The sequence below is a fragment of the Trichosurus vulpecula genome, chromosome 3 (genome assembly GCF_011100635.1).
Source record: "Trichosurus vulpecula isolate mTriVul1 chromosome 3, mTriVul1.pri, whole genome shotgun sequence".
NCBI lineage: Eukaryota > Metazoa > Chordata > Mammalia > Diprotodontia > Phalangeridae > Trichosurus > Trichosurus vulpecula.
In genome coordinates, this window is record NC_050575.1 from 379,874,854 (window position 1) to 379,900,561 (window position 25,708).

The following is a 25,708-nucleotide window of genomic DNA, read 5'->3' on the forward strand; positions in this document are numbered from 1 at the left end:
TGTGTCACAAGTCCCCTGCATGTTTTTGCCAGTCCCTTTGTAGAAGCATTTTTTGATGACTATGGCTGGGCCCTATAAGGGAATTAATGGAAATGTGGAATGGTCCCCCCTCATTAGTCCTATGACTGTACTTCTTTAAAACTAGCAATTTGCACACAGTATTGTTTTGAATACAGTAAGCTCCTAATAAACATTTGATGAATTAAATTTAACTGAGTGAGCTCCATCTAGTAAGTACTTAAGTCCAACCAGTGGTAGCAGCTTACAATAGTGAGGAGGACTCTACCCATATCCTGCTAAAAGGAACAAAATAGGCCTTAACTGTGGCATCTCTAGATGCAGTGACTTTTAGTCAGTTATAAGTCAGTTGTTATTTACAGCCTGTTTGGAGCCCACAGTGTGCAGGTGCATCCCCTACTAGGCCCAAGGGGCCTACACGAACTCTGCACTCAACTTTCAATTAAAGGAGAGACAGGAAATATTCATAAAAGTATCCAATGCATACATATGTGCTGCTGTGAGAGACAGAAAGTCATTTTGGGTAATACTCTAAAATGTGACTTACATGAAAAACACAGTCAGGGAGAAAAGGTGAGCCAGCCATGGAGTAACAGTGATGACTCAAGTGCTAAACTTTCTTTTTTTTTTTTTTTTGGAGGCAATCAGATTTAAGTGACTTGCCCATGGTCACAGAACTAATAAGTGTCTGAAACAAGATCAGAACTCAGGTCGTCTGGACTCCTGCGCCAGTGCTATATCCACTGAGACCCCTACCTGCCCAGATACTTTCAAAATATGAAAAGAGACAGAGAAAATCCTCCAATGTGTTAGATGATTCTCAAAAGAGAATGTATGTGAAGTCCTGGTCCAAGGTCACACAGGATAGGGTATGTACAAAAGAGCTTCAGTCAAAAAGGGTAGAGGAAATACTAACAGTGATGAGATATTGCACTGATGTAATCATTTCAGGAGGAATTACGTAAAAGGCAAGCCCGCAGTCTGGCCTTTCTGAACCGTCACCCACCAAGGTGTACATTCTCAAGTGAAGCCCCAATCCTCTTTCCTTCTGATATATTTTAGGGGCTGCTTGAACTTCATTGTGCTTTCCTGTCAACTTGGCTTTGCCTGGACCATCCGCCCTCTCTATTCATTAGCTGCATTCCCACTGATAGCTCCAGTCCTTTAAATGCCTATTCAAATGTCATTTTTCTCACCTAGCTGGGTCTTCTGTACTATGCTCCAAGAAGTTCATTATTGGGAAAAATCTCATCATTCTTCAAGATCTCAATAGCCTTCGGACTCACCTCATCACCATCCTGCCCCTCTGATTGGAAGGGAGAGAACTCTAAAACAGAGTTCTAAAAAGAGAGAACTCTAAAACCTCCATTTAAGGAGGGAGCCCAGCTCAGAATATCTTATCTTAGGGGGCTGAACTATTCAGGGACTTCTTGGATTTCTCCCATCCTGTCCCCACATCAGTACCTTTGACTGCCCTCCCCCGACCATCCTTTGGTCTGTTCTCTTCCTCAAAACGTAAGCTCCTTGAAGGCTGAGACTGTTCCTTTGCATCTGTATCCCCCCCCAGCACTTTGCACAAGGCCTAGCTGGTGCTTAACAAATGTATACTTAAGAACAGTGATAGCCACCGTTCTTGGGTGTCTCCTCTGTCTACTTGTCTGCAAATACCTTGAGGCCAGGTACCTTATCTTCTCTGAACTTTCTATCTTCCTGCACAAAGTGCTTGGAATATGTTTGTGGAATGAAGTGAGGAGAGACCTGAGATGAGAAACAGCGAGCTAGAGAAAGATCAAGAAGAGAGAGAAAGAAACAAAGAGAGAGAGAGAGAGAGAGAGAGCAAGAGCACGAGTTTTTTTTCTGCCCGGAGTTTTGGTCAGTCAGCCAGTTGCTTACTAAGTGCACAGGACTGGGCTAAGAACAGGGTCCCTGCCCTCAAGGAGCTCACATTCCTACAGGGAAAAGTCAATATAAGAAATTCGCACTTCTAGGACATATACAACATAAAATGAAAACCATCGCAGAAAAAGAGTCATTAGTTGGGGGGGTTGGACGGAGGGAGGGACAGGGAAAGGCCTCTCTTCGAGGGTGGGATCTGGGCTGAGTCTCGGAGGCAGCCGGGGAGGTGAGGAGTGACCCGAGGGACCAGAATGCGACCAGTGGGAGGGTGGGAACCGGTAGCCCCGAGGCCCTCTAGGTCCTCCAGTGCGGCCTTTTGCCTGAACCCAAACTTCACAGAACAAATTTCCTTCGTAAAAGGATTTGTTCCGTCAAACCTGGACTTAGTCACAAGGCCGCCCCCGAGAGCCTAGAAGAGGCTGCAGGTTCGGCACCTGTGTACAGAGGCATGGAGCTGGGAGGTGGAGGGACAGCAGTCAGGGCTGCGGGTGAAGGGGAGCCTAAGACCACCAGAAAGCCAGGGAGGGGCCAGCTGACCCTGGGTGCAGGAAGGAGCCCCTGGAGCTGACAGAGCAGGGGGTGGGTAACACTGTCGGGCCCGCGTTTCCCCGGGACAGGGGTTGGGGGGAGGTGAGCCTTCACTCCGCACGGGGTGCGGTTACTCACCTGCTGAGCGGGGGTGGGGGAGGGGGTTTTGGAACGACCCGGGGATAGCCGGGTCGCTGGGTGGGATGGGGGCTCTCTCAATGGCTCAGGCCGGGGTTCCAGGGAAGGGGAAGTTGGGGCCGCCGGCAGGGTCAGACGCGCCGCTCCCTCTCGCGCGGCCCGGCCCCGGGGGACTAGGAGCCTAAAGCCCCCGGCCTGCGTTCCCGCTCCGCCCCGCCCAGCCGTCGGGCGGGGAAAAGAGCCATAGGAGGCCGAGACGCGATGACCCGGATGACTCTACGCTCGCGGAAACCCGCGCACCACGCCGGGGTCTGAGGCCCAGAGCCCGGCGGGCGCGTGACGCGCGGCGTGCCCCGTGACGCCATCGCGCCGGCATTTGAAACTTGGCGCCCTAAGGCCGCCTCCCATGATACCCCGCGCCACTCCTCCCTCTTCTCACCTTTACTCCCCCCTCCTCCCTTCCCCTGCCCGTCACCCTCCCTCCTTCTCCCTCCGCCGAGCGGCCTGCTCTTCTCTCTTCTCCCCCCCCCCCACCCCTCCCTGCTTCCCTTATCAGCTCCAGCAGTACCGGCAGCCCCGACGCAGGCGCACTGCGCCGTGCCGCCGCCATTTTGTGTCCGAGGCTGTGGAGCGATTAAACCGTGCGCGGAGCTGCCTGTTTCCGAGCGGCGGCGGCGGCGGCTGGCGGCTGGGAGGCCGGAGCGGGCCGGACGGCGGCCGGGACGGCCGGAGCGGGCCGGGCAGGCGAAGGAGCGGGCGCCGCGGGGGGGTGTGGCGCGGCGCGGCGCGGAGGTAAGGGGGGAAACGCGGGGTTTGCAGGGAGGTTTCGCGGGCCGCCTCTAGGTGTCACGATGGGGCCGCTCCGGTTGGCGCTGGCTGCAGCCCCGGCACCAGCCGCCGCCGCCGGGGGGTGTTTGTCTCCCTCTATCGTCCCTGCTGCGGCGCCGGCCGCCGCCATTTCCCTGCCGCCATCACCGCCGCCGCCGCCATCGCCCGCCGCGGCGGGGCCCGAGGGCCGGGGCCGGGTGGGGCCGAGTCCCGAAGGCCCCGACTCCATTTTCCTTCCTTTGTCTCGGCCCGCTCGGCCGCCCGGCCGCTCTCCCCGCCCGCGCGCGCCCCGGGCCTTGTCTCGCTCCCTCCTTCCCCCGGCCCCGCCGCCCCCGCGTCCCCGGAACCTCCTGGGCGCCCGGGCCCCGCCGTAGCCGCCGCCGTCCCAGGCTGTTCTCCCCGCAGCCCGGCCGCCTCCGCGCCGCCGGCCGCTCCGTTGCTCGCCGCTCGCTCGGGGCAGCGCGGGGCTCCGGAGCCCCGGCGGGCGGGCAGCCCCCGGGGGCCTGGGGCGGCCGCGTCTCCGCAGCCGCAGCCACCGCCGCCGCCTCGCCGCCCGCCGACGTCTCTGTGTGGTCCAGAGTGGCAGAGGCGGCGCTGCTGCTGCAAGAAGAGAGACCCCGCGAGCTGGAGAGAGCTCCCTCTGCACTCTGGCTGAGCACAGGCGCCCACACGCACACACTCGCACTCACGCCCCGCACACGCGCGGCCCCCGCGCCATGTGCGGCCGCCTGGCCCCGGGCCCGCGACGAGCCCCGGCCGGAGCGGCGCCCTACACCAATGACACGTCTGTCCGTCCCCTGTGCCCCCTCCCCCAGCCCCCCAGGGCTCTACCCCTCTGCTCGGCTCGGGAAGTCGGGACAGAGCCCCCGCCCCTGAGCAGGCGGCCGAGAGTCGGACCTGCCAGACCCAGGCTCGCTGGTGGCCGTTTCCTTGAACTTCTTTACTTACTTATTTCCAGGAAGTAGCCCAGTGAGAGTCCTCTTGTATAAGGAGTTATTCTGCACAAAAACCTGTTATTCCGTGTTTGATGTGCTTGCTGTTGACAACATATTGTCACCGGCGAAGCATCCTCCGGGCGTTTTGTTGCTTCTTTCAAGAATTCTTGTAGCCGAGTTTCACTCTTTGGGGTATATTGGCATATATTTGGAAGGGGTTGGAACTTTGAGTTCTTCAGAATGTGAAAGGAATTAGAAGCACTTGGTGGCATAAGACATTTTAACTGCTTTCCTTTCCATGGCATCTAGACTTTTAGCGTGTGTGTGTGTGTTTATTCCTATGTATATTTTTAAATATTTGATCTTGATGACGAAAATTGGATCGCTCAGCCCTAAATTACTAGCACCATTCTAGTAATAATAACTCAAATGTATAATGAGCTTAACTGACAGTTTTCTGAAGTAATGCCAGTATCATGCCCACGGTACAAGTAATTCTCTGAGCCTCCATTCCTTAGAGATCACACGTAGTTAGATGTCACAGGTGAAATTCAAACTCAGATCTTCACCCTTTTCTCTCCCATGTAAACTTATTTTTTCTGCTGCTTTTTTCATTACCTGAGAGGAACATTATCTTTAGAAAGATTTGCATTTTTTCATTTTCTTTTCCTTCAACTTCAGAGGAAGTGAAGACTAAGCAGAACAGTAAATAGTGATATATGTGTGTTTGGAACCTAGATCAGTTAACTCAAATTAACTCATCTTAAAGATAAAAACATCTTTTGGCAGTTTTATTAACTAAAGAACTTAGTTTTATAAAGTACTTATAACTTAGTTAATTATGACTAACTAGAAAAATTCCTATTCTTCCAACTTAAAGTGGATTTAAAAATAATTTCATATGCGATTTTTAAGCGTGTGTATTTAATTTATAAGCACTTGTACAGTCAGGCAGTTAAGTTGGTCGTAGGGAAAGAAGAGAGTAAGAGAAATAAAGTAACTAAAGTGACAGTTGTAGGTTTATGGTCCTTTCCTTACAACAATCCTATGAGATTGGTGGTGTAGCGTCCTTTCGTACAATCAGGAAATTAAGCTTCATAGAAAGAGGTTAGGCAACTTCTCCTAGGTTACATAGCCAACGAGTCAGTCTATGAGAGGCTAGTAACTATATCTCCAATGATTTTTCTGTTCCCATACTTAATCATTTTATAGAATAATTTTACTTTGCAAGGTGATGGTTGTGGCCAACCACAATTTTGTAGCAAATAATGATTTACAGTGTTCACTATACTGTCACCTTAAATTTTAACTACTTTTGATCTCTAAATTAGCTTGAAAGAATTTAGATTGATTCTGTGTTTCCCAGAACTACTACTTATCTCGAAGGGAATGCAGGGTTCTTTTACTCTCCCTTTTCATTCTATTTAATGGAAATTCTGCTATGGCAAATACAAAGTGGAGGATTTCATCCTCCACTTTTCCCTTGGCCCTTTTCCCAGCATTCTTATATCTTGCATCAGAAGTGTAAGAATCTCTCCCTGATTCTCAGTTTGATTTCATCCATTCTTCAAGGTAATGAATTGCTTTTGTCACTCTTCCAGAGAATTTCTCACTTAAGCTGCTGTGTCCCCCTCAGTGAAGAGTTTCTGAATGAATAATGAGCAGTTAATAGTTCACATTTCATCTACTAAATGAGATTTCAGGAGGCATTGCTGAAGTGATAGCTTCAGTTTTCTTCTAGTTAAACTCAGTCCTTCCATCTACTGTGTGTGTGTATTTTTCATTCTATTAGTGTTTACTTAACCTCTCCTCCCCTTTTCTGTCATCCGCTGTCTTTTAACTAGGTATATAGTATGAAATTAAAGCATATAGCTATGTTTTAAAATATCTTAAGTTTTATATTCTCTGTTCATAATTTAAAGACCTGATGAGTTCAACAGTGCAAAAACACACAAAAAAACCCATGCTGGGTTGGAGTTAAAAGACTTCAGTCTGTGTTCCACATGCTTCTGTTTACTAGCTCTTCAATGTTGAATAGATCTCTTCACCTTTCTCTCCTCTCTTCACCTTTCTTTCCATCATTAGAATGAAAATGATACTTGCTCTGATACCAAGGGACAGACATATAAGGGGGTGTAGAGTATTATATTAGGAGATACTAAGTTTAGATAAGATGTCATCTCTGCCTTCAGAAAGCTTGTAATGGCCTCAAAGGGCAAGAATGACCAACATATCAACAATACTGTCTATTATAATGAAATGCATTAGTTATAAAGGTTCTGGGTGAACAAGTTGTAAATTCAAAGCACTTATCAACTTGTTAATTCTTATTTTTTAAATTTCTATACAGCCCACTTTTCCCTGCCCTTGATAGTGGTATGAGAAGAGACTCCTTGTCTTGGTGTAAATCTCTGGCCTTAATTTTAATATGTCAGTGCTGGCCATTTAGGGGAAGGGAATAAGCATTTATATGGTACTTAAATATGTGCCAGGCACTGTGCCAAACACTTAACAAATATCATACCATTTGAATCTCCCAGTAAACCTGCCATGTAGACATGTTATTATCTTCATCCTACAGTTTAGGAAACAGAGGCAGACAGAGATTAAATGATTTGTCCAAGGTTAGCTAGTGTGTCTGTATTTGAATCGGGTCTTCTTAACTCCAGGCCCAGCACCCCTGTGGACCACCTACCTAAGGTAAGATCATGTTCTCTAGGCTCTCTCATACATGGGCCTGGGTTTTTGAGAGGAGGGGGGTTATTTTCATTTTCTCCTTTTTGATATCTTTTTTTAAGTTGACCTAGCAACATATTGTAGTGCTATCCAGTTTTTAATTAGCAGAAAATGAAAATTTTATATAGAGCTAGAAATTTTTGAAGAAAATGCACCTCAATTCAGTTAGTCAGCAAGCACGTATTAAGCATTTGCTATGTGCCACGCACTGTATTAACTTCTAGAGGTTCAAAGGAAAACAAAAACAGATCCTCAAGAAGCATTTGTTCTAGTGTGTTAGACGACATGTAGATAACTCATTACATCTGAAATGAGACTTATAATCCAGAAGGTAACCAGAATGGGGAAGGCACTAGCAGGGCACAAGAAGGGCCTCCTACTTATGGGGATACTTGGTATTGTGTTTTGAAGAAAGCCAGGGAAACCAAGAGGCAGAAGTGGGGGACAAGGGAAGCATTCCAGGCCTGGGGGATCACCAGTAGACAAAGGCAGGAGAAAAGTTGCCTTGTCAGAGGAAGTGCAAGTAGGCCTGCATACAGACAAGAGTTGGTTGCAAGAGTTTGTGAAAAGCTCTAAGTGCTGAACAGGGCTTTATATTTGATGCTAGAAGTAATAGGAACAAGCTAGAGCTCATTAAGCAGGGAATGAGATGGTCAGACCAATACTTTATAAAAATTACCATGTCCACTAAATGGAGGATGATGTAGAGTGGGGAGAGATGAGCCAGGAGACTTTTGCAAGGATCCAAGTAAGAGATGACAAGGGCCTGAACTATGTGAGGTGTGAAAATAGAAACAAGACCTGACAATAGATTAAGAGGTGAGCAATACTGAGGGTGGATGACTGTGAAATTGGGGGAGTTGGGGGTGCCTTTTTATAGGAATAGGAAAGTTAGGAAGAGGGGAGGGTTTCCAAGAAAAGATAATGAGTTCTGTTGTGGATATCTTGAGTTTGAGGATTTCAAGTCACAGTTGTATATATGCATGACTGCAGTTCAGCAGAGACACTGGAGCTGCATATACATCTGGGTCTGTTTGCATAAAGATGATAATTGAACCCAAGTAAACTAGTATAGAGAGAAAGATTCCCAGGACAGTACCTAGGGAGACACCCACAGTTAGTGTGTGAGACAAGGATGAAGAATTAGCAAAGGAGATTGAGCAGTCAGATAGATAGTGGGAAGACTAGGAGAGAACAGTATCAAATAAAAAGTGCTCTACTCAAAGCTCAGTCCAGGTGCAGAAGGTGCTGAATGTTGTTCTCTGCTGCCATACTAAGATCACAAACTTTTCTTTGCAACATTTCCTTCTTGACTTATATGTACTTAAACTCCGCAGCACTCCCATTTCATTTTGTAAAGATAGACAAACTGACAACTAGTCATTGGTACAGTTTTGGTGTTGGAAATAATAATGAGGTTTGCTTCAATCTTGTATCCCTTTCTTGCTTCATATGCTTTGCATTATACCTTCTGTTGCAACATTTTTTTAACCCCAGTATCCTCTTGAAGGAGTTTTTGGCAGCAACTATTATTAAATAGAGGAACAGACAGATTAAAGAATGACATTAAAGTTAGACCAGTACCTCATATCATATACTAAGATAAGCGCCACATGGATAAATATAGAAGGTAACATAAACACGAGAGGAACAAGGAAGAAAATGTGAATAGGAGCTGAGAAATTCCTTTCAGATCTGTGAACAGGTGAAGAGTTCATGACTGGACAAAGGATTAGAGGGAATCATAGAAGAAAAAATGGAAATTTTGTTAAATAAAATTTGTAAAAGCTTTTGTACAAACAGTATCAATGCAGCTGAAATTTGAAGAGAAACTTTCCATCAAGTTTTTTCAGTAAAGGTCTTAATTCTATGAGCCATAAAGAATCATTTCAAACTTATAAGAATAAGAGCCATTCCCCAATTGATAAACAGTCAAAAGTATAAATAGGTGGTTCTTACAGGAAGAAATCCAAGCTATAAACCATATTTTTAAAATTCTGTAAATCAGTAATTAGAGAAGTACAAATTAATCAGCATTGAGGTTCTGTCTCACACCCATCAGTTTGGCAGAGATTACAAAAAAGGAAAATGACAAATATTGAGGGAGGTGGCAAGAAAAATTGCACATTAATCCATTTTTGTTGGATTTCATTAAGGGCAATGCCATCTTCCCAGTATCTCAGGCCCATAACCTCAGGTCCACATGCTGGACTGCTCACCATCGCTCAACCCCACCCCACCCACCCCTCATATCCAAGCTGTTGCTAAGAGCTGTTAATTTCAGTTTTGCAGTGTGTCTCCATATACCCCCTTATCTCCTCTGACACTGCCCCCGACCCTGCTACAGACCCTTTTCACCTTACACCTGGATTATTGCAGTAGCCTGCTGGTGAGTCTTCCTGCCTTAAGTCTCTACCCACTTCAGCCTATCCTCCATTCCTGGTGCAGGTCTGACCACATTACCTGTGCTCCTTGCCTCCAGGATAATAATAATGATAATAATAATAAGAAGAAGAATAGCTAACATATAGCACTTACTGTGTGCCTGGCGCTGTGCTAAGTGCCTTACAATTATCTCATCAAAAACACTCCTCTATTTGGCATTCTGTATTAGTAAGGCAGTGATTACGACATAGATGATAATTGTGAATATGCCTATGCAGTTCTGTATCACAAAATATAAATATCTCCATATAGAAGGTAGAAAAAGTAAACCACTTATTCAGACACCAGAGAACCAGGTCTCAAAACCAGTAAGTCCAACCCATCCGAGCAGCAAATTCCAGAACCAGTAATTCCACTTTATAATAACAGCAAAGAATCTAAAACACATCACAGCAGGGAACCAAGATATCCCATAACCTTCCTGCCCCATGCTGGGGCCTTGCCACCAACAATCACTCACAGCACAGCCTCCACACGTCTGCTCTTTCTCTCCCTCAGTTCTAACTGCTCTCTCAGAGCATTTCCTGTGACACTTTTCCTTTTCCTCTAAGCAAGCTCCTTCTGCCACATGTGACTTAGGCTTCCTGTGATGTAAGAAGGTCACATGGCCTATTAATGGGTGGGAAAGAGCTTCAATCTAAATTGTTATTACACATTCAAAGCTCTTTATAACTTAGGGAATCCACCGCTACCCAACACACATCTTCCCTGTTGTCTTATACCTTACTTCCCACTGGGTACTCTTCAGTCCAGTGAAGCTGGCCTTCTGGCTGTCCCTCCTACCTGGAATGTTCTCCTTCCTTATCTCTACCCATTGACTTCCCTACCTTCCTTCAAGTCATTTTCAGGAAGCTTTTCCCAACCCCTCTTAATTCTAATAATCTTTACTCTTTTTAATTGTATCCTATTTTTCTTGTATATACACTGTTTATACAAATTTGCTAGTCTCCCCCTTTCACTTGTGTGCTCCTTCAGCACTAGAACTGTCTTTTTTGCTTCTTTGTATTCCTAGTGCTTAACACAGTGCCTGACACACAGTAGGTGCTTAATACATGTTTATTGACTGACTAGAACTTTGAATTGGTTTGGCCATTCTGGAAAGCAATTTGGTACTTTGCCCCAAAGGTCACTAAATTGTGCATACCCTTTGACCCAGCAATATCACTACTAGGCCAACTGTCACCTCCAAAGAGATCAGACAAAAGAACAACAAGAAAAAAACCCATATATCTACATACTTACAATAGCCCTTTTTGGAATGGCAAAGAGCTAGAAACCAAGGGAATTTCCATCATTTGGGAACTAGATGAATAAGTTATGGTCTATAAATGTATTGGAATATTATTGTGCCCTAGGAGTGATGAAATGTAGTTCAGAGAAACCTGAGACATTTTGTTATCAATGGATTCAGAGAGAAATGGGAAAAAAAAACTAGGACATTTTATGTGATAACATTGTCAAGACAAACAACTTTGAAAGACTTTTTTGACATGGCATACTTGTTACAAGAGTTTGCATTAATTGGGGGAGATGGAAGGAGAAAATTCATGCTTGTTAATGGAAAATAAAAGAATAAAGTTAAATTCTGTGGCTAAGGCAGGAAAAAAACTGTTACTTCTAGTACAGTGTTCTAATCTTGAGACCACTTAGTTCTTTGGTCCTCTTATCTTATGACTATTATCCTTGTCTTCCTCTCCAAGAGCTTTCACTGTGCTAGGCAAGGTGCCAGTAATTTTTCCCTATTTTTATTAGGAAATTGGATCTGTAAAGATAATGGAAAGTCATAAGACTTTAAAAAAAAACAACAAAACCAGACCAGAGCTTATCCATCCAAATAAATGTTGACCTGTTAGATGGAGGAGACCAAATGCTTATTCAGTATTCCCGTGAGCCCATTGTTGCCCCCAAACATGTTTGGAATGCCATTGTGATTGTTTACAGGCTATTATGGTTGTGGTCTTGTTGGGTGTTCTTTTTGTTCATTTAATTGGTTTTTGTTTTGAATTATAACCAGTGTTGACCAGAATTCTTTCCCATGCTTGGCTTTGATAAACTTTTTGGTTGTTTCTAAAAGTTAAATTTGGCCTCAAAGGAAAAACATTTTGTGACAGTTGATGATATTCAAAAGAATCTCCCATGGGCTTTGGAATATTTAAAGAGAGTTCTGAGCAATGACAGTTTTCTTGGAATCAATGTATTGCTTCCCATGGTGACTTTCAAATTTGTGTAATAAATCATTTATGTAGTGCTTTTGCAGCACTTGATTTTGATTGCCACAATAACTCCATGATAGTGATGCCTCCTTCATAACCCGGCTGGATGTTTTTCTAGGGGCTAACTGGGTGATTTCAGTGAACATCATGTAGAAGACACAGTATAGAACCCAAAGATAGACTTTTCTTCAGTCACCTACCACTTTAGGGTTTTTTGATTTTGGTACAAACATTTGTAAGAATCTGTTCTTGATGATTGTCTTCAAGTAAAAATACTTTTAAAACAATAATAAAAGCATTTATTAAAATAATTATGTGTCGGGCACTGGACTAAGTATGGAAGATGCAAATAACAAGCAAGGGAAACAGCCCCCTGCCTTCAATTTAACTTCCAATGGAGAAAGACAACACATAAAAGGGAGCTAGAAATTCAGAGTGGTGCAGAGGGTCACAATGGAAGGAAAACTCGTTTCTCTGAGCTCAGCACTCGGGGGAAGAATCCAAAGTCCTGGAGCAATGGGGGGGCTGGAGCGGGGGAGGCATCAGGATATTGGAGAATGATCCTCCTTATTCTGGCTAAACTGCCCTTTTAATAATTATATTGTTAATTCTACTGTCAACTGAGCTTTTCTACCTTAATACTGTATCAGTTTAGTTTTGTGGGGTTTTGGTAATTTGTGGAGTATGTTTAGCTTTACACAACAGTTTCTTATTCCATCCCATTTAATAATATTTTATATTTTCCAATTACATGTAAAGATAAATTTCAACATTCATTTTTAAAAGCTTTTGAATTCCAAATTTTATTTCCTCCCTCCTTTCCCTCTCCTCTCCCCAAGATGGCAAGCAATCTGATACAGGCTGTACATGTACATATTAAATATTTCCACATTAATCATGTTGTGAAAGAAAAATCAGGACAAAAGGGAAAAAACATAAAAGAAAAAACAAAAAAAGTGAAAATAATATGCTTCTATCTACATTCAGACTCCATAGTTCTTTCTCTGGATGTGGGTAGCATTTTCTTCCATCATGAATCTTTGGAATTTACATGACAGTTGCTTTAGATACTTTTTTTTTCCTAATGTAAATTCAGAGATAAAACTTTTAACAATATTTTAGCTGAAACTGTCCTGACTGCAATAATGTATAACTCAGGAATTATCAGCATATGACATTTCAAATGTTTTGCTAAAGATATCTCTATAACTAGCATAGTTATATATAAGGTTAAATGTTTTAGCTAATTTGATTTTGTGGTATATTTTCAGGTATATTTTCAAATAACCATGAAAGACCAGCATTACCATTGGTAAAATAATATGTACATTTTTGTTATGTTGAACAATAATTTGCACTTTATTCTTTTAGAATGAATGTTGATCTTCAGCAGAAGGTCAAGATGTTGTAGTGAACCAATAATCGAAGACTTGGGGTCAAGAAACCTGGATACTTTTCCCTTTCCACGAGCTGATTTTGCAGGCACAAAAAGGTAAATGTTTTCATTTCTTGATATCAGAGATGGATGTAATACAGGTTGTTTCCTTTTTTCCTTTTTGTCCTTATCCAGATTTGGATGTATTGTAACTTTAATTCTTGAATTCATGATGATGACCCACTTGTGAAATTCTTTCCTAGAGTTATCAGAGCTTTTTTTTCTTAGGAGTTATTGAAAGGAGTATTAATGTCACTGGATACTTCCAATACTTGACATGTTCTTTGAATTCATGGGTTTGGGTCTTGTGTCTAACATCCCATTTGTACAAGGCTTTCCGCATGTTCAGTTGAGACTAATAGCTGTCTTTAAACTTAAACTGCTGTCATGGAAAAAAAATATCAAACCTTTTCTGTTTGGCAAATGTAATGGCTGAAGGTTACAGAGAGACAAATTTGGATTTAATATGGGATGGGCTGACCTAGGAAATAGTGAATACCCCCTTCCTGGGAATCTTCAGGCAAAAGTCACGTGTTGGGTATGTTATGAGAGGCATTCTCTTTTGGACTGGATGTCTTCCAGCTCTGAAATTCAGTGACGTAAAGTGACCAAAAAATTCATCAGCGGTTTAAACAAAACCTTTCTCTGTTAAGCCAAGCAAAAGGCAGAGAGATGTGCCCAAGGTCAGACGCTTAGGAACCAAGGCCTGCAGTTGATTGTGCCGTTTATTCTCGAATGACAATCTTATCATCCCACCTATACCCTTTCTGGTTTGGTAGAACCTACTAGAATTTGGGCTTCTTTGACACAGCTTTCAAGAAACCCCTGGTCCCATGATGAATCTAAAGCCCAGGACTTTAGTAGAATGTTTTTTATATGGTAGAAATTATTGTAGAGGTAGGTAGAAATTGTTTAAGGTAGACTGTTTCCAAATAAGAGTAAATATGCAAATATGACCAGATTTGCTACTTGCTACTTTTTGAGTTAGAGTTATGTGATAAAACAATTATAATTTATTTTTCCTTGATCTCCCCAGTAGTTATGGGGGGGTGGGGTAAGACACATAGTTCTGAAGTTCTCTCTACAGCTCTTTGTTTTCTAGACTGGAATTTTGGTGCCTTGTTGGATTGAAGAGAAACTATATAAGCTAGAATTGGGTAGCTCCAGAAGTAATTTTTAACTTGTGCCCAGAAGGTCTCATTGGGAATGTGACTAGAGAATGTGAGCTAATAAGCTATTCAAGAGAAATTGTACTAGATGAACCAGCCTCATGAGTGGAGGCTTGGACTTTAGGAACCTATTCAGATGATTGAGAAGGCAGCAAACATGACTTATAGATAGACCAGGAAGACTGGGTTTGAGCCTCACCTCCAGCTCAGAGGTGTGTAACCCTGAGCTTTTAGTCAGCTCTCTGAGACCTTGAGTTTCAGGAAGGGTGCCAACCTGCATTGGTAGGAGTTGGTTCAGCCCAGAGGGAATCATAGGTCCAGTCCCCATCTGTAAGTAGTAGGAGAAGCTAACGGCAGTTCTGACAAAGGCTGTACAGCATAGTTTTGTTTGCTTTTTTTTTAATCACTGGATTCTGAGATTACAGGATTATAAATTTAGAGCTGAAAGGGTAATTCAGAGGTCATCCCTCTCATTTTACAGATGAGAAAACTGAGGCTCCAAAAAGTTGATATTTACCCAAGACCATAGAGATGGTAGAGCCAGAAATTGAGCCTGGACCAGGGTGGTCCACCCCACCCCCACAAAGCCTGACCGCAAAGGGCTAGAACTTGAGTCCTTTTCCAGACCAGCCCCTGTAATCAAGGCAAGCCATTTAACGTCCCAGGCCCTCAAGTTTCCTAATCCATAGTATAGTAATACTGCACAATCTTGTAAATCTTTGAGTGCTATTTAAAGGGATTAAGAGGGTTTTATTTTTTTTAGTATTACTGCCTTTTTATTCTTGTTACCTTGAAAAAGTCATTTAACTTCTTGGCATAAGTTTCCTCATTTTTGAAATGAAGCTCAGTGGTTACTTCAAACTCGGGAATCTATGATCTCCTTGCTTTCTTTTACAACAGTAGTAGTACGGATACCTCTGTGCAACAGACACCTTTTCACATGATTCAACCATTTGTGGAGTTGTGAAAGTTTCTTTGAGATTCTTAGTTATGAGCTCTGAACAAATGAGAAGCCAGTTGTAGGTGGCAAAAAGCACAAAAATATTTGTTTAAGTAAGTCCTCTTTCTTTGAACAAGTTGGGAGCATTTAATAAAGGGAAAAATTAAAAAATAGTAGGGGGAGGAAGATAAGTGAAACATAGTACTATGCCCAAGATCTGTCCTTTACACAAGATGCTCCATCTCTTGCCTCCGTGCATTTACACTATCACCTGGAATTCTTTTTCTCTTCCCCTCTGGCTTTTCAGGCTTCTTTTATATCCCTGGTAAATTCTACAAGAAGCCTTTCTTCTGTTGATTATCTCCAATTTATCTTTTATATATCATTTTGGACATAGTTTTCCAGATGCTTGCTCCCACTAGACTGTGAGATTCTTGAGAACAAAGACTGCTTGTTGACTGACTCTGTTTCTGAGTTATAATTCCTGTGTGGGGAGACAGAACTTCACATTTACTTCAAAGACTACCTTGCTATATACAAAGAATTATCCTTCTCTTACAGAGTAGGGCAGTTGAGGAAGGGGATAGAGCCTATAGCCTCTGTTTCCTCACTTGTAAAATGGGGATAATACTTGTAATACCCACCCTGTAGAGTTATGGGAGTCAAAAAAACTGATGATCAATAGAGTTCTGCAGAAGTTCAAACCAATCCTGTGAGTATCAGGGAAAGGCTTCCTGTAGAATTTGAGTTGGATCTTGAAAAATGAGTCCCGTCTCAGAGAGATGAGGGTTGGGGCATTCCAGACATAAAGTAATTTGTGAGCAAACACATGAAGGCAGGAAAATGCAGGAGTGTGTTTGAGGAACAGTGACAATCCTGACTGGTTGGAGTAAAATATTAGGAATGATTAATGGGAGGAAACTGGAAAGGTTAAAGAGGTTAGAGTTATTGGTTAAGGGAGGGTGGGGGAAAGAGAACAGAGAAAGCATTTATATAGTACCTACTATGTGCAAGGCAAATATGCTAAGCCCTTTTACAAATACTATCTTATTTGAGTCTTATGACAACCCTGGGAAGTAAGTTAACCCCCGTTTTAAAGATGAGGAAACTGACTTGCCCAGGTTCACACAGATGGTGTCTGAGGCTGCATTTGAACTCGGGTCTTCCTGCCTCCAGACACAATGTTCTCTCCACTGTGCCATCTAGCTACCTCTGGATAAGAGAGTTAAAAATTTTGGGTTTTAAGGAGGTGGTACCTAGAAATAAGCATAGAAATAAGTCTTGGTGAAAGAGAATGAAGGCTTGGACTAGGAAGTTGATAGGAACGAGAGAGTAGATCTGTTGGCAGTATTGCCACAGTAGAGGGAGAATCAGCTGGATTTACTAACTAGACAGGAGGAGTATGATAGAAAGAGTGACTGCTAGGCTAAGTGGGAGAAGATTGATGCCATTTAACATTAAAAGAGAAGTCAAATAGAAGCAGGCCCAGGAGGATGAAGAGTTAAGTTTTGGATGTAATGAGTTCAAGATCTGCTACAAACTGAAATTTTTTTAGAATTATGCATAAACTAAGAGTAAACCTGAGCAGCTTGACTTGGAGCTTTATGTACATTTGATAATACTATTTTAGCTGTTTTGAGTCTTACCTCATTGTTCCTCATATGTTTTGGTTACTTGAAATTTGACAGACAAAAGACCTGAATCAATATTTCATATGTTAAGTAGTTAAGTAGATCATACTATTGAGTATCTTAAATTTTCCATTTAAACCCTTAATCAATTTTCACATCAAAATTCGATCCCTCTTATCTTTAAACTTTACACAAGATGAAGCTTATCTCAAAAGAGGATGCTTAGCTGTCTCTTAATATAAATTGGGTTAATCTTTTCTCAGGGGCCTTTGGTTTTGGTTCCTTTAAGTTACCTTTTCACTTACATGGTTTTTTAAAAGTTTGTGTATTCTTCTGGGTCTTCTTGGAATTCCTCATTCTATGTATTAGATGTTTAGCGATTTAAAATCCTAATGGGGGGGGCATTATTTCCTACCCCACCAAGAATGTTTATCTTAAGGTCTGACTTCATACTTAATTTTTCTTCTGTCTCCCCCAGATAGGCATTATACATTTTTTCTAACCTGTATCCAGCACTTAACAAAGTACCTGGCATATAGACAGTCCTTAATATTTGTTGATTTGACTTGAGAAAAGTTCCATACATAAAGAACAGTAAAAAGTTATAGATGAAACAGTTGCTTTCTGTATAATAGTAGCTTAATAAACGTATGTTGAATGGATGATTTGGACAAGTAGTAAATTTTTCCTTCTACTTATTTTTTGGGGGAAGAAAGTTTATATGCTATTTTCAGATTACTTGAAGTTCCTGGATCTTGTATTCGTTTAATTTGGATTTTAATGGAACTCATTTTGCATGCTGGTGGCACCTTCTGACCTGTCTATGAAAAGTCTATGACCTGTCAATTCAACAAATTGTGACAGGTCAGATAGCTAGGGTATCCTGTCCTATTCTAGGATTTAATCATCTCTAAATTGTTTCCAGAATGATTTACATCATGGATTGGCAACCACTATTTAGTAGCTGTGTTGGACTACAAAATTATCATATGTGTCCAGTAAATGCAACATATAATAGAACATAGGTTAGGAGTAATCTAGACAGCTTTCAGAGTTGGATTTGATTTTGAGGTCTTAAAAAATGTGATTAGACAAACTCCTGTGAGCAATAATACAATTACTGTATTTTGTGTTTTTATGTGCAGGTTTTCTTACATAGCTCCCCTGTCAAAATTGATTGTAATCTTAATTGGCTTTAAGGCCTCAGTTTTCATTAGAATTGACAGCATTTTCCCATTAACACAGGATCACAGTTTAGAACACACAGAACTTCTCAGCTTTGGAATCTAGCAAGTTTAATTTTTCTGCCTCTTTTCTTTGACCATGAAATAGTGAGACTTACCTGCTCTCTTATCCCTTACAATTAATTAGACTGAAAACCTGATTAGCATTTAAAGCAAATTGGTGGTAGTCTAAAACCAAGGGGAAAGCTGTTTTTTAATTAATATTTCCAAATTTTTCTTTGTAGCTAACATTGTAACCATAAAGTATCGAGACTGATTTGTCCAAATTTGGTCTTTGGTATAGATGCCTACCTTTACTTTTATATATGTACGAATTCCACACTTTTTGCTTTTCTACCATGTTTGTTAAATGATCGCCTTTTTTTTTTTTTTTTTTTTTGGTATTCATTTGAATGTTCTGATTATTTCAGTGAAGTGATTCTACTCAGAACTATAGTTATATTGTCACTTTGGTTCTAGATTCATTTGTTCCATAGTTATTAGGGCTCTACCTCTTCTCTGGGTTTCCATTCCATTCTTCTGTTAGGTTATCCAGTTTAATTTATGTTCTGACATTATTTCATTGGGCTGCATTTGTATTTTGGTTTTTCTTTTTCTTTTTCTTGAGACTAGTTCTCCCTTTCTCACCAGGCTGGAAGTGCAGCTTCCACTTGTAGGCCCAATCTCAGTATTGGAAACATAACAGTTTGCCCTTCCTTAGGCAGCCTTTTGGTCTGCCACTCCCCAGGGTCCCACCGTGTCTGTACTCTAGCCCTGTTGCACCTCAGAACTCTGATCTGACAGCCTCAGCTTCCCCTAGCAGCAGGGATTACAGCTATGCACCACCATACTGACCATTGCTGGTATTTTTCAAAATAGCAGCTATTTCTTGGTCTCTTCTAGTAATGGAAAATGAAATTCCACCAAATCAATCAGTCACAATAATCAGCAAACATTAAGCATCTATCATGCCAGGTGTTTCATTTGTTTTAATGATACTTGGGGCAGGTCTGTATTGTTAGGTACCAAATTTTAGCTTCATTCATAATATTGAGATAGAGATATGTATCTTTTTAAAAATCTCTATACACACACACCCCACCCCTTCCCTGGACAAAAGTCATGAGCCTACTATATAAGACCACAGATTTAGAGCTAGAAGGAACCTCAGAGGCAGCCTGGCTAGTCCAGCCCCTTTATTTTACAGATGTAAAAACTTGAGGCCCATTGAGGTGACATGATTTGGCCAAAGTCACACAGGTAATAAGTTTTAAAGATGAAATCCAAACCCAGGTCCTCTGACTTGAATCAGTATTCTTTTCCCTGTACTATATAATAAACTACTTGTGTGGGTGCACTATGTAAGATTTAGTATGGTAAGGACTCCCACCCATAGTAAGAGTGGGAATTTGGGCAATTATTAGTACCACTTTGCCTTATGTGATTTTTTTCTTTCTCCTTTTCGATGATAAAGATAACTCACATTTTCATGCTGTTCAGAGGCTTTTCTTCAACCCTGAAGTCAATGAAAGAAGTATTTTCCCCCATTTTGCAGATGAGGAAAGCCTTGTTCACAGTCACAAAGCTAGAATGTCAAGCCACCTATTCACATATGGCTCTCAACCCAAGTCCTGACTACACAATAATGTTGTACCCCACTGCTTCTATCTCAAGTTGTGCCTGGAGCTTTCCAGTGACTTCCACAGGTCTTGCTTGGCTTGGGTGGTGTGTAAAAAAAGGTTGGGATCTCGAATTGAGGACTTCTTTGTAGTGGTAGACCAAGCATGAGTGTCTGTCCTTTCCTAATGCAGTTGTTCTTAAAGTCATTTAATCTAAGCCTGGTTTGACTGTGAGGGATTTTCAATTTATTTTTCAGATAACAATGGGGACATGTAAAGTCTTAAGGCCACCACACCAGTAGCTTCAATTTATATGTTTACTTACTGGGTTACTAGTTTTTGACAGGAGGGCTACAAGCAAAATCTTCAAGGTAATATGTATTTCCCGAGTGTTAATGGATGCATTTTTACCTTTTCTCTTACAAACTATTCACAGTTATTCACAACAAACTCTAGTAGGGTATATTCATAAGCAAATTAGGTGATAGTACTCTAAAATGATGGCCTTCTTCCATCATTCTGAATTATCAAAACTTGGCTATATATTAGATTCCAAAGAATATGGGGTTTTCATCTGCTTTCAGTCATGGCACCCTGTTCTAGGAATATGTGATTTGGAAGGAGCTCTTGTTCTCTCTCCTCAGAAGGAAATAAAGAAGAAGCCAGTATTCTCTTCATGTAGTCCTCAAAAGAATTGAGAACTAGGGTTGCACTTGCATTTGTACTATGAAATTCAAATGGAGTTTCTAGGAATATTCAGAATATCCATCCAAAGTTTAGGCCCTCTAGATGAGTTTGAACATACAAAGGGCACAATAAATAGTTGTTGAATGAGTGGCTATTTCCTTAACGTTCAGGAGTTGGTTGTGACTAGATCTATAAATTCAAGTCTCAGTAATAAATCATATCCTCACTTAGTTATATACTTTTTGTCATTCACCACTTAGCCACTTGGTTTAATGATTGTTTATTGTTAGACTAGGTGGCACAGTGGATAGATTGTTGGGCCCAAAGTCAGAAAGACTCATCTTCCTGAGTTCCAATCCGGCCTCACTTAGTAGCTGTGTGACCCTGGGCAAGTCACTCAAACCCTGTTTGCCCCAATTTCCTCATCTGTAAAATGAGCTGGAGAAATAAATGGCAAACCATGCCAGTATCTTTGCCAAGAAAAACCCAAATGGGGTCACAAAGAGTCAGACACAACTGAGCATCATCATTTTTAATAGCGTAAACTCACTCTTTTGCCTTAATCTCCTCTTTTGTAAGGTTGCCATTCTAAATATTTTATTACTGGCATTCCTAGATCCATAACAGTTTAAATATGTTCTCTTTCTAGTTTGTTTGGCACATTTCATTCTAATCTCAGGTACTTTGTTCCTATCATATAATGTATCCATATTAGACATTTTAAAGCAGTGGAGGAAAGTGACCATTAACTGAAGCCATTGTGGTGGGTTATACCAGTGATGTCAAACTTAAACAGAAATAGATTTCACTAAACCATATATAAGAAACCCTTCAGGCCACATGTTTAGTTTATATCCTATTGTTTTTGTAATTTTGCTAACTATATCCCAGTTACATTTTAATCTCTTCTGGCCATGTGCTGGTCATGTGTTTGACACTTCAGGACTATACTATGCCTTTGTATGAAAATGTCATGTCACTTTGAGTCATGAAAATACCTTGATTTTTCTTCCCCTTCCCCCGCCTTTTATTTCTAAAAGAAAAGGGAAAGGAGAGTTAGAGAAGAGGAGGCTATGAATAGATGTTGTTTTCTGGTTGGTTCTCACTGAGGACCCATTACCATGGTCACTAATACTCTTCCAGTTAGAGCCAACTCTTTGTCCAGCTCTTTTCTGGTGCTCATTATGCTATGCTGCGATAGCACACTAATATAATAATGCAATAGCATTTATGTTTTGTGGTAAGGGGATGATATCTTTTTTAAAATACAAGAAAAATAATTTTTCTCCTATTTAGCTTAGCTTTCGTTCTAAAAGATTGAAAACTTCTGATTCCCATTCTTTTATGTGCCATTCTTCCATTGACATTCACACTGTTTGACCATATCCAATAAGTAAGAGCTTTTGGTTCTTAAGAGATGAATAGATGCTTTTTGACTTGCCTTTTTGTCTATAATGGGAAATAGAGCATAGTTCTTACTCTGTTATGAGGTTAAATATCCTTAGTCCACTAAACATCTCTTTAAAATGAGGATGTTGGACAGAATGAACTTAAGATCTCTTCCACACTGAATCCTATGATCCTGGGATTATGGATTCTCCTTGCACTTCCTCTGCCAAAAAGGTGGTGCTTGATGTGATGTTATGAGGTCATTTGGGATCCATATTAGGCTATTTCAATAGTTCTATTCTTAGAAGTCCTCTATAACTCAGGCTTGCTACCCTTTGGAAAGGTAGGGGGAGAAAGAAGCTCTATAGTAAGTGGTATTTTATAAGCCTCTTTAGAAAATAAGCTGTGAAATTTTAGCAGGTCATTTGGACCTCACAAGAGCAAATCATGTGTTGAATAAAAGGACTATGGTTTTCTGCCTAATAAAGCAGATCTCTGAAAGTTCTTGTTCCTCCAATATCTGATATGTGTAGAGCTATTCCATCATGTCTGTTTTCCCTCTTTTCTTACGTGACACCTCCTCCTCCTTACCCTACCACCCCCGCCCTCAAAAAAATCTGAAATAGAGGCAGTAGTTTTTCTTTGGGTATTAGTCTGTTATTTAAATAAGTCTAAAATATGAACAATTCAGAGAAGCATGAGAAGGTCGTGCTAAAGGTACAATGTAAACAGCAACGGTAACAATGTAAATTCACCATTAAGAGAGAAGAAAACACTAATCAAATACAACGTAAATGTTAGAGCCCTACTGTCAGAGTTGTAACACATCCCTCCTTTTAAAAAAAAACATTAAATTTACTGGGGAGAGTTTGTTGAGAATTTTGTCAAAACAAAATGCATCAGTTTTTAATTAACTAGCTCAACTACCAGCCATACCTTTATGACCGAATTTTTTTAGCATCCTTATGAATTCATATTTTTAAAGCTGATTTTAATTGACAAAATTGTTATACCTTTTAGAATAAATGCTTTGATTTAGTGAAATCAGATAATTAAATCTTCAAAAGACAAAAATTGATTAAATCCAGACTTATTGATCCTTAGGAGCACTAGAAATAATGTTAGAGATCATCTAGACCAGTAGCTTCTCTTATAGATAAGGAAACTCAAGGTGCAGAGAAGAAAAATTACTTTTCTCAGTCTTGTTTTCTATCTGCTACTCTTCCAGCACCCAGATGTCTGTATTGTGGGTGAAATCTGAACCATAGTTAGCATTGACTTAAGCTGCATTGGCTGAATCAGTCAACTAATGCCTGGATGCTGTTTGTGTGGCTAATACTGTGCTCAGTTTTGTAGAAACAAATGATTCTTGCTAACCAGGCACTTGGTATAATTGAGGATATAAAACCAACACATAGCCAAATGAGATAGAGGCAGATAAGTATTTGCTTTATTAGATCTCCCTCTCCCTCTCTTTCTCTCCCTCCCTTCTTCCCTCCCTCCTCATTATATTGTATTTATTGATTTAAATATCCTTGAATAAGAATAGAGGTTCCTTAAAGGCAAGCATTGTTTTCCCCCTTTTTTTTTTTTTGTATGCCCTTCTCACTTCCTGAACAGCCAAGGTATCACTCAGTATTTGGTTAACTGTTGGAGTATAAACAGCATTTTAGTTCCATGAGCAAAGCACAAACCTAGAAAAGGGTAAAAATCAATACCAAAAAATGGGGAGAAATGCTAGTTTAGCATTAGCATGACTAGATTAAAAAATACACTAAAGTAGGGAATGAAGATAAGAAAACAAAATCCAACAGTTTGCTGCATATAAAAAACATCTAAAAATTCATACATGCACAATGAAAAAAAGAAGACAATAAAACAAGATCATTAAGCTTATATGAAGGAAAAACTGATTAAATTGCAAAAAGACATGGTAACAGTAAATGTAAGAGACTTTAATATTCCTTTCCCAGAGCCAGGTAAATCGACCAGATAAAAGGAAAATATGGAACTGAACACTCTAGGAAAATTTCATTTTGAAATATTTACAGTGTCTTGTGAATAGGAAAATATACATATTTCTGAACATTACATGCTATCTTCCCGTATAAGTTAATGTAACATGTTTACTGGTTATTTTAAATGCAGCATCACTGTTAGGAAGAAATTCTACTAGACCAGCAAGGCAATAAGAATATCAGAGCTGAGTACGTTAAAGTGCATGCTTTTCTGTTTGCCTCAGTCATTAGACTGTAGTTTTGTATCCAGTGTCAAAAAGGTTGGTAAAGTCAACAAATATTAGTGAGTACTTTAATATGTGCTAAGGGCTGGGAGATCCAAACAGGCTTAACTGGGAAACAACATGCAAACAACTGTGCACAAACAAGATACAGATATTAGGATAAATTGGCAGTAATCTCAGAGAGAAGTCACTAACATCCTGGAGGAATGAGAGAATCTTGCAAAAAGTAGGCTTTTAGTTAAGGCAAGAGGTGGAAATGAAGGGGGAGAGACAGCCAGTGAAAGTGCAGAGTCAAGAGATGGAGTGTTTTGTTCTGAGGCCAATGTCACTAGGCCATGCAGTTCATGGATCGTGTAGCGAGATGTCAAAAAGATTTTGAAGATCTTTGAAAGCCAAATAGAAGTTTGACGGTTTGGCTCAGAGCTTGGACCTCGTTTTAGAAGAGGGCAGGCAAGAAATTGTGAACTTCTATAGGTAGTGACTAGGGGACCTTAGTAGCAAGGAGAAGAGGCACTCCTGAGGCATAAGAAGTTAGCTGATAAGCAAGTGCCCTGGTCATACAAAGGTAGAGGTGTCTCTGTGGCAGGCATATAGATAATTAACTGGTTGCTATAGCTTTGTAGAGAGAATTGGAAATCCTTAATTTCTGTATTCTCTTTGGATGTGGTTTAAAACTTTTTATCTGGCCTATCCTATATTAGTGGTCATGGGATTTGGGGTTTTGGAACACACATTAGTATAAAATGACATCCAAGTATTCAAGATTTAAAGCTACCCTGAATTGGTAGGGAAACAACTTCATACTGCTTTTTGAAGTCAGTGTGGTCTAATGGAAAGGGCGCTGAATATGGGGATCAGCGGACCTAAGTTTGCATTCCAGCCCTCTTACTTCTCACCTCGGGGAAGTTGTACGACTTGTTGGTACTTCCATGTCTTCGTCTATAAACCAAGGTGGGGGTAGGCTAGTTGATCTGTTCCAACTTAAAAGTTTGTGATCCTGTGGTATCCTATTCTATAGCATCTTCATAGCACTAAGCTTGAAGCTGAAATCCAGAGGTGAGCCAAACCCTTTGGCTTCCTCTGCCACTGCCAGAATCAGGTCTGGTGGTACCAGCTAGACCTCCTTCTTGGGTCTTCTGACTAGTAAGGTGTTCTGGTGCTTGGCTACTGTCTTGGCAAATATTCCTCAAAGAAAAGGTCAAGTGAAGGGCCAGAAAAGAAAAAATATCTGAGTTGTACTCAGCAGAAGAGAAGTCATGAGAAAAGGAGGCAGAAGATGTGAATGGCCGCATTTCCCACATTACCCATTCACTACAAAATTGAAGCTGCTGTTTAAAGCCACTAGGCCCAGGTCGCACTTGCTGAGTTTCTGTGGCAAAAGAATTGATTTGCAAATAGAATACTGATTTTAGACCTTTTTATACCAAATATTTTTCACAGTGAGAGGTTTTGCTATGTTTTGGCAGGATAATCCAGTTCTAATTTGTATGTTGTTCTGATTCTTTTCCAGTGTAAATTAGGAATCTGTGGCCACTTTGGGATTCAGTTTGTGGTATATAAACACCTCTAACAGATAACCTGCTATCACAACTTTTAATGTTATATTTTGTCAGTGGCTAAAGACAGTTTTTCTTCA

The 25,708-nt window shown here is 41.1% G+C and overlaps 1 protein-coding gene across 7 annotated transcripts in view; it reads left to right on the forward strand.

Moving 5' to 3' along the window:
* Positions 1-3,185: 3,185 nt before the first annotated feature.
* CTCF (CCCTC-binding factor) overlaps positions 3,186-25,708 on the forward strand; it is a 44,380-nt gene continuing 21,857 nt past the window's right edge. For 3 of the 7 annotated variants that reach the window (XM_036749657.1, XM_036749656.1, XM_036749662.1), the window contains exons 1-2: positions 3,186-3,372; positions 13,109-13,229. The gene's annotated coding sequence lies outside the window, so the exon portion shown is untranslated. Of the gene's footprint in view, positions 3,373-4,470; positions 4,536-6,296; positions 7,044-9,447; positions 9,469-13,108; positions 13,230-20,106; positions 20,126-25,708 lie in introns of those variants that run through there. The other 4 variants (XM_036749658.1, XM_036749659.1, XM_036749660.1 and 1 more) reach the window with 4 other exon arrangements.